The sequence below is a fragment of the Echinops telfairi genome, unplaced genomic scaffold (assembly GCF_000313985.2).
Source record: "Echinops telfairi isolate 266 unplaced genomic scaffold, ASM31398v2 ScPeMD7_70;HRSCAF=299, whole genome shotgun sequence".
NCBI lineage: Eukaryota > Metazoa > Chordata > Mammalia > Afrosoricida > Tenrecidae > Echinops > Echinops telfairi.
The window spans coordinates 8,749,161-8,762,167 of record NW_022103968.1 but is presented as its reverse complement, the minus strand read 5'-3'; the positions used below and the strand labels follow the sequence as shown (position 1 = coordinate 8,762,167).

The following is a 13,007-nucleotide window of genomic DNA, read 5'->3' as shown; positions in this document are numbered from 1 at the left end:
CTCTCAGGCTGCTGTAACAGAAGAGCCATCATGAATGCCTTCCACCAACAGAAATGTATTTTCTCTCTAGCCCTGAAGACCAGAGAGGTGAAGTCAAGGCACCGGTTCTGGGGGACGCCTTTCCCTCTGGGGTTGCCTTTGGGGGATCTTCAGGAGACATCGCACCCATCTGCTCTTCTTATAGGTCCAAGGTGACTGGCACTGGGGCAGTCTGTTAACATAATAACAAAGCTGGTCCACAGAGGGGGTTATAGCCACAGGTATGGGAGTTAAGGTTTACAACACATTTTTTGTACTTTATTATTATTATTTTTAAGTCATTTTCTTGGGGTTTCTTACAGGTATTATAACAATCCACAAATCAAATATATCAAGCAAACTTGTACATATGCTGCCGTCAGCATTTTCTTTTGTTTTTCTTCAGGGGAGAGTGTGAACGCAGTCCCCCACTACCACAAATGATGCAGCTGAGTTTCCCACATTTGGGGAAATCACAGGGGTCAGCACACCCGCAGTGCAATGGGTGAGCCTCGCCCTGGGAAAACCACCATCTTGAGCATGGTGTCTCCCCTGCCAGATAAATATTGCCATCATCATTTTCAAAACGTTATCTTTCTACTTGAGCCCTTTGATATCAGCTACTCTTTTTTCCCTTCCTCCCCCACCCTCCTAAACCCTTAGTAAATTATAGACTATAATACTAATATATATGATTATATATATTATATGTAATTATATAGATATATATATTTCATATCTTACACCATCCACTGTATCGCATTTTGTTTTTTAAGCAAAAGTCTATTGTGCTTTTAGTGAAAGTTTACAAGCAGGTTAGGCTTCCATTCAGTAATTTCTAATCCATTTGTCAATAACATTGGTTACATTTTATTTTTCAATCCAAAAGAAATTAGAAAGCAATACAAAATAGAACAAACTGAAGATGAGTCAAAGGGAAACAAATGGTATAGCGGTAAGCCTTGAACCTAACTGTATAACTCACCTTCTGACGTACTGTCCCTGGGGCGGGCTTCTCACATCCCTCGTCAATGGTCCAGGGGATTCAATGCCGGCTTATTCCCTGGGAGATCTCTGCAAATGCGTTTTAGGTTGGCACTGTCATCGTGTAGCCTACTGCAAACCCGGCCCTCAGAATGCCAAAGAGCCAACCAGAGATCAAATGTTAGAAGCCACCAGGCATTCTGTGGGAGAAAGACGAGGCGTTCTATTCTCACAAAGAGTTACAGCCAAGGAGTCCAGGAGGGAAAAGAATGTTTGGCAACTGACTGTGGAAGCAATTGTACAAGACTGTTCGATGTGCTTGAACTATGGAATGATATGATATATATATAAACTCTCAATTTTAAAAAATTAGTCTTAGCAACTCACAGGGGCAGTTCTGTAGTGCCCTATAGGGTCGCTATGAGTCAGCATGGACTCGATGGCGGGGAGTCGTTTATTAAACTCAATGCTGGGCAAATAACCCAAGAAGCTAGACTCAACGAGGAAGAGCCCAGCCCCAGGACCAAAGGGAGCCGGGACACAGCCTTGCTTGCCGAGAGAGAGGACCTGAAACCCTGGCTGATCAAAATCACAGACGGCAGCCTTCCGTATGGATTGCAACTCAGAGTCAAACTCGGAACACCAAGTTCACAGCCATCCAGTCCATCTGGACACAGAGCAGCTCTGCAGCACAGGACTGGCCATCTGGGTGTGGACCGCTGGAAAGCTTGACAGCAGTAGTTCCCAGCCTTCCTCACGCCGCGGCCCTGGAATACAGTTCCTCGTGTTGCGGTCACCCTCCAACCATAAAATTATTCCCATTGCTACTCCATCACTGTCATTTTGCTACTGTGATGAATCAGGCGACCCCTGTGAAAGGGTTGTTCGACCCCCAAAGGGGCCGGGACCCACAGATTAAGACCCGCTGCTTTACAGGGTCTGAAAGTCGTTTGCGCTGACCCTGCATGAGATGGCTGGACACAGTGGCTTCAAGGACGGACTCAAACATACGAACAACTGTGCGGATGGTGCAGGTCAGGGAGGTGTTTCCCTGGTTGTGTACAGGGTCACTCTGGGTCCAACGAACTCCGTGGCTCCTAACAAAAACAACGCCAGCAACAGCCCTCTGGTTGCTGGAACAGGTGCAGCTCTTCAAGGGAAGGCAGCGTCCCCGGTGCTTTGGCGCGTCTGCCCGCTAATTTCCTGCGGAGTCTTCTGGAGGGGATCAGTTTCCAGAGCTTTCCTCTGCAGGCACAAGCTGGAGATAACCATCAGCCAGGCTTTCGGTGGGTGGGGAAGGTCACCCCTGGCTAGTTTGAGACCTGTAGTAAGAATGCTAAGGTAGTCCCACCCTCCTAGGTGAGCCTATGTCCTGGATGGGAACCCTTGGCAGGATTATCTAATCAGGGCAGGTGGCTCACGCCTTGCTGCTTGGCCTGTAACTGTGTTCTTCAGAGGAACCCACCAATGAGCACCGGTTTCTAGCTTTCCTCCCTTCTCTTTCTCCTGTTTATCCTACAGATAGAGGGCCTGGAAGAGTCAGAATTGACTGGAAGGCAGAGAGAGTCTCAAGATTAGGCCCAGGCACTAAAATTTCAATTTGTCTTTATTTTTTCCAATGGGTCCTATCAGTGTGTGATCATAATAGCTAGCGGTTGCCCTGTCCTGTGAGGCTTCTAATGAGATATGCATCTGCATTCGCGCCCGCCATACAGAGCAGTACACTAGGGTGTGGTGTCCTTGGGTGGTGAGCAGCTGGTAGCTAACAGGTGAGGGGTGTGCATGCACCCTGAGGGGCCTCTTGAAGTAAAGCCAATGGGCTCACACCTGAAAACCCAGCCTGGGCCAGCCCCGCGGAGAGAGTTCCACCCTGACACACACTGACACACAGCTCAACACCCACTGATTTTCTGGGCTTTCATTTTTTTATTATAAATTAGGTGGGCGTTCACAGAGCAGATCATCCTTTTTGTAGTCTACAACTTATCAACCCTCCGTATAGCTTGCCCTATTCCCACCTCACTCCCTCTTCCCCACCACTATCTCCCTCTTTTATGATTCCGTCAACCACTTCACCCAAGCCTACCCTCCAGTCTACCCCTTCCCCTTCCTCTCCATCCCTCCCACTGTCATCAAGTCCATGCCAACTCACAGTGATCCTCAAGGACAGGCTAGAGCTGCCCTGTGGGCTCCTGAGACTGTAACTCTTCATGGGAGTAGATGGCTTCATCGTTCTCCAACGGAGCTGCTGGTGGTTTTGAACCACCGAACTTGTGGTCAACAGGTCCATGCGCAACCCACGACACAACAGCAAACTAGTTTGTTTTTCAAACTGAGGCTTAGACTAGACACCGGGAGCTGGCCCAATGGCACACAGTCCTGAAGTGGCAGGGCTGGGCTTGACCTCCACTCAAGGTGAAAGCCATGCCCCTTCCAGGTTGTGCTATGACTTCATGCATGCGGTTGTAACTTCAGGAGGAGGTACACCCATCGTGTGTGGAAAGCCTGTCGGAACAGGTGCTTTGAGGAATTAGAACCAGATGGTGGGCCAGTGAGCACCAGGGGCCCAAGGGAGAGGGGTCAGCCTTCAGGTACCCAGAGCTGGCTGGGTCCTTGCTCACTGCCTGCCCAGTGCTTAACTGAGGAGGCAAGGCCCCGGCTCAGTCTCTTTCGTGTCCAGCTGCAGGGGGGACTCCTGAGGACACAGGTGCAGTGTGCAGGAGAAAAGGCTGGGGCTAGAGGTCCAGTATGAGGGTGACAATGGGTGCACGTGAAGGTTCCTTTGCTGCCGGGCTGGGAGGGCAGCCAAGGCCTGGCTGGTCACGTCACTGCCAGGGAATTTTAAATTTTTTAATTCCCAAAACCTTTGGCCAAGAACACGAGAACACACGTGACGCCAGATGGCATCATAAATATCCCCTCCTCCTCTGCTAATAAACCCACCTGGCAGCAGCACATGCCCGCAAGGACAAAAAGAGCCAGGGCCTAGCCTGGGAGAGCACTCAGCCACCCAGGTGCACACTCACCCGCCCCACTGCACGAGGCTGCCTTTGCTTGAGGCCCTCTTTGGACTCTCCTCCCTTGAGCCCTTTCCGCCCCTGTCCTTGGTCTCCGGAGGCAGGTGCAAGTCCTTGGGGCCAGCAGAAGCCCGGAGAGAAGCGGGAGCTGCCCGGTTTCCTGGGCCCTTATGATGCTGGTCTTCTTCTTTCTTCCCTATTAGCTTGCATGCTCCCTGCGGGTAGGCTTAGGTTTCCGCTCCTGGAAAAAGTTAAGCGTCTTGGAAACACACAGGAGCGGTTCTACCTGTCCGAGGGGCTCACGCTGAGGCAGCACGGATTCGATGACAGTGCGTCGGCGTCCCGGAAGGTGAAGAATCAGTACCTGAGAATGGGGGTGCTGGCGAAAATGGCGGGAGATGCCACGGACCGCGAGGAGAACAAAGCACTCTGTCTCGGAAGAAGGACAAGCCAGAGCGCTCCTTAGAAGCCAGGATGGCAAGGCTCAGAACTCGCGTTCTTTGGACTCGCTGTTGGGAGAGACCAGGCCCTGGAGAAGGACGTCAGGCTGGGTAAAGCAGAAGGGCAGCTAAAAAGAGGAAGACCCTCGACACGATGGATGGGCACCATGGCTGCGACCAGGGGCTCAAACAGAAGAACAACTGGGAGGAGAGCGAGGGACCAACCAGGCAGCGCTCTGTGCTGTGGCACAGAGGATCGTTAAGAGTCAGAACCCACCCACTCGATGGCACCCAACCATCACAAGTGTGCCCCAGAGCCTAGCACATAGCTGCCGCTAGCTGCCATGGCATCCTCCCCAAGCACAGCCTAATGGCCGCTGGTCCTGCACCAGCCTCCTACTGTGAGTCACATGCTTGTGCTGTTCGTTGGCTGGTTTGGGGCAGTAGGTGATCCAGGTCCATCTCTCCCTTTGACAACGCTGCAGTACACATGCCTCACCGACAGCCAGGCGTTAGCGGTACGTGAGGTGCATTGGCTGAGAGTGGAACCTGGGCCCCTAGCATGGGAGGCAAGAACTCTACCGTTGACCCGCCCGTTGCCCACTGCAATCGATGGTTGAAGGGCAGAGTGGCCAGTCAGAGGAGCGGCCTGACCAGGGCCCCTCGCACTCAGTAGTGCAGTCATCAGTTGACGGGACAACCTTGGGTGTCTTCCCTTCTCCAGCCCGTAAAGTGACAGGGCTGGCATGGTTCATGTCTACCAGCTAGCTCAGCTCCCCCGTGAGAATTCAGCCTAGGGGTGTTTCTGGGCAGCAGAGGGAGACTCTTTTTTGCTCAGCTCCCTCCTCTGCTGGCCTTCCCGGCCCCAGAGTTTCCAGGGGAGGTTATTGGCGAGACCCTGGTGGTAGCAGGCAGTAGCCTCGGGAGATTCAGGTCTGGGAATGCAAGTCCAGGCCGGCTGTGTCCCTGGCAGGCACAGGTTGCTGCTCCAGCACATTGTCACACTGGCAGTCTCTCCAATCCCTGATTCAGTGACTGGTCAGCCAAGACTGCCACATGTACACACGTGTCCCTGACACTCAAATGTCATAGGAGGGAGGAGCTTCCCCAGTGTCTCAGGGATCAGAGCCTCCCGGGTCCTCACCAGACACCCAGTGCCTGTGCAGCCCAGCTGTTCTTCTTAGGAAAGTGACCTCTTCCCACTTCTCTAAGGGAAGAGTTGGCCACCTGGCTTGGTCGACCGCACCCTTCCCCTGGAACCGGAACCACGCACAAAGGGACGAGTCGGGATGTGGTCCAGGCTCCTTGGTCCAGTGGCAGACCCTGGGGAGGCCGACCCTCCACCCACTTGCCCTGGAGGAGCCCCGGGCAGTGGCCTCCAGCCCTCAGGCCTTAGCTCTGCTACCTGCTTCATGAGTTCTTCAAGCTGCCCCTCTCTTCTGAGCCCCTATTCTGGGGTCCGCAAGCCACTAAGCCTGTCACCTTCCAAATTCCAGGACAAAGAGGGAGTGACCTCAGGTCTCCATCACCTAGCAGTAGCTGAGCTGGATCCCCACCTCTGCCAGAGATTGGAAATCACCCCAGCATGAGCCCCCGGCAGGTCCTGAGTACCCACTCAGCCTGATGTCTCTGAACTTCGTTTCCTTGGCTCTAAATGGGAACATTTGCCTACCTCAGGGTCCGGGGGTACGAGTTTCTATGGTGACACCCTAGGGGCCTGGGCAGGCCCAGGCCCAGGCAGGACACTCCAGCACAGATAGGATGTGATGGCCCCGCTGTTGTCATTATGGACACGAACCCCTCTCCGGGATATTTCCAAGATTCACAGTCAGCGCCCTTTGGGTTCCTGTGCATGGAAACTCCCAGCTTGCTTGGCGGTTGCCCCCAAACCATACTTGCCAAGCAAAGCCTCCCAACAGCCCCTTTCAGGGAAAGGTCTCTTTTTCTCATTTGAAACAAGGAGAACGCTCGCCCGACTGGAGCAGCACACCAACCTGAGAGCCCGCAGATCTGAGTGGATTCTAATCTTGGCCCAAACTGGCAGGCAAGCGGGGGCAGGGGAGGGGAGGGTGAGTCACAGGCTCTCGCCTTAGAGGGGGCAGCCTAATATGGCATTGGGGAGCCGCACGAGACGACTTCGGTATGCCCAGACTCCAGACTGGAGCCACGGCCCTGGCCAGCAACCAGCTGGACCCCCCCACCCAGTCCCTATCCGCAGGGGGGGTGCGCTGGGGTGCCCAACTCAAACGGGGGGCCAAAACATGGTGGCAGCCACCTTCCTCCCAGCATGCCCTGGGACTCGGCGAGTGACCCTGGAAGTAGGACACAGGTTCCACCTTGGGTAAGTAACCTCCAGGGGGGGGACACTTACCCACCCCCACCCCCATACCCACCCCAACAGGGAGGGGAGGGGCCCAAGTGGGACTGGAATTATTTCACAATGTACTGAAAACAAACCACAGCAAGAGAGGCGGGGTTCTGGTCCCAGCTGGGCTACCAACCAGCAGTGTGACCTTGGACAAGTCTCGTTACACTTCCTTGGGCCTGTGTTTATTTTAGCCCCTGTGAGTCCCACGGGCGGAGGGGCTGTTGTTGGACTCATCTGAGGGCTCCTTGCTTGGCCTCCAGCTCAGAGGTCTCAGTGCAGGTGGTCTGGGGTTCACAACGCCAAATCAGAGCATGAGGTCCACCTCACAGGGACCCACATGCATCACAGTAGCACGGTGCTCCGTGAGCTTGGGGGTGGCTGTGACTTTGAGAAGCAGATGGCCAGGCATTTCTTCCGATGGCTCTCTGGGGAGACTGGAACTGGCCGTCTTTCAGGTGGTATGCACCACCAGGGACAGCCTAGTCTGGTGATTAAGAACTTGCACATCTGACAAGTCCCCAGGACTCTACGATTCCTCATCTGTATTTAGAGGGAAATGAGAATCTCGTTGACCTGCATTCCAGCCAAAGTCCTCTGATGGGGCTGCCTTAGGTCCCATGGCCACTCCTCACCAATATCTGCAGTCAGAGGGGCTAGAATGTGCTGCTTGGCCAAGGCCATGCTCCATGCCTAGCACCCTAGAAGCACATAGACATCACATCAGAGACTGGGGGCTGTTGGAAGGACCAAGGGTTAGGCAAGGAGGCAAGAGCAGATGCGGGCCAGGGTGGCAGTTAGCACTTGAACCAGGTGAGGTACCCCTCGGTCCCTGCTCTACCACCTCTGCCCATTCCCAAATCGGCCCTCAAGTTCAAAAGTCAATCCCTGGGGGTGTACAGAGCTCATGTCTCTACACCCAAGAAAGACTGGTCCTAAGACTGGCCAGGGCAGGAAAAGACACTCTATCCAAATCCTTCAGGCAACTATGTCGTCCTCCCCACTCTCCTGAAGTTCCTGGGCAAAGTGTGCTTCTGCTGGATCATCCCTGAGTAGACCTGTGCCCGGACGCAGGGGTGCAGGACTGCATAGAGTCTACTTCCTGACTTGAAGGAGATTCCCTGACCAGGGAAATGCTGAAGAAGGCCGTGATGGTGATGGGGTGGTGGTGGTGGTGATGTTGAAAATGATGGTGATGGTGATGATGATGATGAGGTGTTAGACCTGGTTGTCTAAAGAAACAAATCCAGAGACATCCATATGTGTATAAGAAAGAGCTTTATATCAATAAGTAATCTTACATCAAGGAGACACCCCAGCCCAGTCCAACTCAGGTCCATCTTCCCATGCCAGCCTGCGTCCTCCAGACTCAGGTAGCTGCAGGCTGATGACAGAAAGGTGAAACAGGAAGCAGGAAGATCGCACGCTGGTAGGTGCAAAGTCACGTGGATGCAAAGTCGGTGGAATCCTGGCAGGGCACCCACAGCTCTCGGGGTTAGGCAGCCCACATACGTCCACCCCTGGAGGCAGGCAGAGTCCCAGCCAGCAGGAAGATCAAGGGGCAGTGAGAGGGGGAGTTTACAGTTCCTCTCACTCTTATAAGAAGGCCACACCCACCAAGGAGGTGTCCTCACGCTACCACTTGATTGACAGGTTGAACTCCAGCCCCAGTGAGGCGGGTCTAAGTGATGGAACAGCTCACCACCACAGGTGGTGGTGGTGATGGTCATAATGGTGGTGATGGTGGAGAGCAGGATGACTTTGACAGAAGCGATGATGATGGCGAGGGGTATGGAGATGATGGGGCCCATGTGTTTGCCTTTATTCCTAAGAGGCCTCGACTGCTACCATGGGCATTGGTTTAGGTCAGGAATGCAGGGTTTAAGTAATTATCTCCCAAAGACAGGCCCATCATTGATCAACTTTCCTCCCGAGTCTTTTAGAATCCTTTGGCTCACCAGGTCCCACAGCTGAGGAGATAAAAAGCAAACAAAAACTTTGGCCTCAAATCTGAAATGCAGACCTGAGAGCCAGAAATGAATCCTGGCCTACTATGACTTCATCTCCAAGGGTTAACCAGAGCATTTAACTTGGGACTCGTGTAGTGGAGAACAGAATAATGTAAGAACTCAGCCACCAGGCTCTGAGCTTCAGCAGAATCGGATTTGGGCTGGGTGAGCTTGGGCAACTTCCAGAGAGTGTCTCACCGCATTCTCTCACCAGCCAATGCCATCTTCACGGGGCATAGACCTCAAAGATGGTTGTAAAAACTTGAAACAGTGCCTGGGGCACAGTAAGTGCTTTACAAGGATTAGCTTTGATTATTGAATTCCTAAGACATTGGGGGAACACCATCTATGTCAGACGCTGTACAAAGTGACATAAGTTCAGGGATCAATAAAGATGCAGAACTTGCCATCAGAGTGTCCATCGTTGAAGAGAAGGTGAGAGCCGCCCAAGAAGGTGACTGTGTGCTGCTGCTGCTCAGGGGCCGTGGAGTAGGCTGTGGCTCGTGACAACTGTATGTATCACAGAACCAGCCTTGCTCGGTGCTGCTCCCTCATTGTGATGGCCCCTGATGATCATCGTGATGGCCCCTGATGACCAGGAGCAGCGGTATACACTGAGCTCCCTGTGGTAGCGATGGTGTCCAACATCTCGTCGAAGGTCTTTCTCATTTTCTCTCACCTCGACACCAAACATGACCTCCTCTACTCCAGACAGTCATTCCTAAGGACATGTCCAAGGACGCGGTCCTTGATGCTTCACGATGAATGCTATTGCCAAGCTCTGAACACAGTGCTTGTCCAATGGAAAGAGACCAGAAAACCCTCCCCAGACACGCGTTGCTTGACTCGGGCTTTGATTAAGAAAGTCTGCCAAAGAAAGGGGTCTGAGGCCAACTTTTCGAGACTCCGAGCACAGAGCGCTTAGGAAAGGGCTTGGTCGTCCACAGCAGGATGGCTCAATTGGACAGGACCAGAATGCCCGAAGGGGGAAAAAGGAAGAAGTAGTGGATGGGGGGGCCTGGAAAGCAGGGTGGCACCTCAGGCTGCCCAGCTTGAACTTGATGGCGAGGCAGCAGGAATCAACAGACTTTTTCTTTTCCTTTTGGGGGTTTTGTTTTTAGACTGCTATGCAATGACATGTGACTCTTTCTGGGTTAAAACCGACAGCAGGGTTGAGTGGCCTCCATGAGGATCGAAGGAACAGCAGTTAAGTCAGAAGGCTGAGCTCAGGCAATAAATAATGAGGACAAAAACCAAGGCTGTGGGAGTGGAGATGGATGGATGGGATGGATCCCCAACAAGTGGACAGGAAGTGGTGTCCAACTGGATATGGGAGGGAGGAAGAGTCCAAGGTCAACTCTCCCGTCGGCTTGGGAGACTCAATGGAAGGGGCTGATCCCAAGGCGGGAAGAAGGACATCCCTGAGTAGACCAGGCTGCATGGAAGGAGCGCCATGTGGGTGATTTACGTTCTCATTTTCTGTAGGTCGTCCCTTCACCCTTAAAATGCCTAGTAATTCTCAAAACCCCAAAGAGGACACAGTGCCTTTTCTGAGCTTCCCCTGACAGCCGGCGCTCCATTTGCCCAGGCTGAAACCATCAAAGTGACCACAGATCCCTGTGAAGGCCAGGCAGGCTCTGCACAAGCGCAGCACACCAAACACACAGAGGCAGGCAAGGCCCTCTTCGCTTACAGGGAAAACACGTCCACTGGAGTCTGGTGGTTCAAGCCAAGGCTCACTTCAGATCCTGCCTGGGTCCGTCTGACTGGGAATGGCGGACAGCCACCTTCTTCGGCCCTTTTCTGGGAGAAGAACAGGAAAGCGCCCATTTTAACCACAGAAATAAATATCGGAGATGAGGGCTACAAATGAAAGACTGGGAGAAAAAACGTCAGGCGGCAAAACCCCAAACGTGGCCGGGGAGCCACAAACCACACATATTTGCACTTCAAGAGAGAACGCGGTTTTGAAAGAGCCCTGGAAATCAAAATTCCCCAAGTTTCAGCTGGGAACGGACCCATTCTTCATCCAAAACACGTCTTTCCAGGCCAGCAAAGTGTTCCAAATGGAAATGCTGACCAGTCTCTTCGCACACCGCACCAGTCAAGGCCCAGCTCCTTAAGGAAACAAGCCTGTCCTTTGCAACCAGTCAATCAGGAGCGAACACCAGCATTTCTTCGGCAAAGTTTGGGGTGTCCAAGGGGTCCAGTGGCTGCACTTTCCATGGAGTCCTGTTAGCTGGTGGGGAACAAAGGCGGTAACCCAACCAAGGCCCTGTTGTCCAGACCCGTCGTCCGACTTGTGGCAGAGAATCCACTTCTCCTGCATCGTCAGGCTCTTCTCAGGAAGTCTGGGGATGGTGGGGGCGGGAGATCAGTGCTGGAATCCTAGCCTTCTAAGCAAGAGACTCAGGTTGGATTCTCGGTCCCTGCACTTCAGTTGCAGCCCCCGCCTGCCCTTCATGGGTGGCTTGTGTAACCATGGAGCTGAACAGGTTTCCATAGAGCTTTCAGATGAAGATGGGCCAGAAAGGAAGGCCTGATCAACCCGTGGAACTCCATAGACTGGACCATCACCTGGTCTGATCCATACGCTATCCTGGGAATGGCATGGGGCCAGGCAGCCTGTCAAGGCCTTGTGCATGGGGCCGCCATGAGTTGCAGGTCAACTCAAAGGTAGCCGATGACCACTCTGAAATCACAGGTTCAGGTGTCCACTCAGCTCAGGCAGGTCTATTCAGGAGTGAAGCTGACCAGCGGGGGAACTGACCAGGTGGTACAGTGTGTCCTGTCTAAAGGGGACAGACCCTAGTTCACTGTCATCAGCCATGGCCGTGTGAGCATGTGGGTCAGTGCCGCCAACATCTGAGCTTCTACAAGGAGGATCTTGGACCTGCATGCTACCTGAAACATCCTGAATTTGAACCGTGGGGACCAATCACAAAAACATGAACACAGCAGAGGCCAATCCAGGCACAGCAGCCTGGCGCCACTCGAGGTCTGTGCTGTCCTGTGTGGAAACCTGGCGGCAGCACATCAATGTGTCAATGAAGAAAAACGGGAATCATCTGTCATGCAGCATCAGAACCCTGAACATCAGGAAATAGAGCTCCTGGTCTGACGGTTGTTTTACCAACTCCTCTCAGGGCCGTGAGGCCAGCCCTATCGTCCCTCCTCTAAGCGTCCAGACCCCAGGTGTGAAAAGAGGTCAGCCAAGGCAAACACTAGGGTTTCATCTGGAGACTCTGGGTGCTACAAGTGCGGAGTGTGCTCCGCCGCTAACCCAAGGGCTGAGGGTCTAGTCTTCCAGAGGCACCTCAAAGGAAAGTCTTGGGGAGCTCTGCAAATAAACGAAATCAGTCATGGAAAAGCCCCTGGAGCAGAGTTCTCCTTGGGAACCCATAGGATCGGGATGAGTCGGAATCAAGTTGACCACCACTAAGGGCTTGTCCGCCTACAGCTTCGGGGTCTGTACCTTCCATGGCCAGGCAGGACCCAAGGCACAAGGAGGCATTTCCAGGAAAGCAGGGCAACGTGATGGCGTCCAGTGGCTGTAGCCACAGACTCAGGCACAGGAACCCTGGTGAGGGTGGCGCAGGATTGGCCCATGTCGTGTCCTGCTGGGCATACGGTCGCCGCTATGGGTCAGAACCCACTCGATGGCACCAAACAACAGCAGAGGCAACTTGACCTAACAATGCGTTCAGACATTCGGCTAGGGAGTACCTTCTGACACACCTTCCCCGCCATTGGATAGAGAAGCAAAACACAGGAGCCACACAGCCGCACCGGGGTTCTGTGGCCCACATCCTCCACGTCTGCTCTCCTGGCTCCTTGGCTTCATCGGAAGCCTGCAAGACTCGAGTGACCACGGTGAGGCTCCAGGGCCTGCATTTTGAAGTCGCAGAAAGTTGGCCAAGGTCACACAGCAAGCAGCAGACCCAGAGAAGGCTGGGGAAAACTGAAGCTGGCAGAAAGACCACTGGATTGGGGGCCAGGTCACCCCAGAGACTGCAGGAAGAACCGGCCTCTCCATGAACAACCTGGCCATTGTTGGTGCCTGTTCCCTCTGCCCTGTCCATGGGCCCCTGGCCAGCGAAGATACTCCGTGATTGCTTTGTCAAAGGCTGATGTCCACAGACTACCTAACTCTGGACCACGTCCCTGTTTTAAA

General features: G+C 53.5%; 1 non-coding gene across 1 annotated transcript; it reads right to left on the bottom strand.

Moving 5' to 3' along the window:
* Positions 1-421: 421 nt before the first annotated feature.
* Positions 422-585, bottom strand: LOC115870039. Its single transcript, XR_004046508.1, has one exon. It is a non-coding gene; the product is annotated as a U1 spliceosomal RNA (small nuclear RNA).
* Between the last annotated feature and the right edge of the window lie 12,422 nt (positions 586-13,007).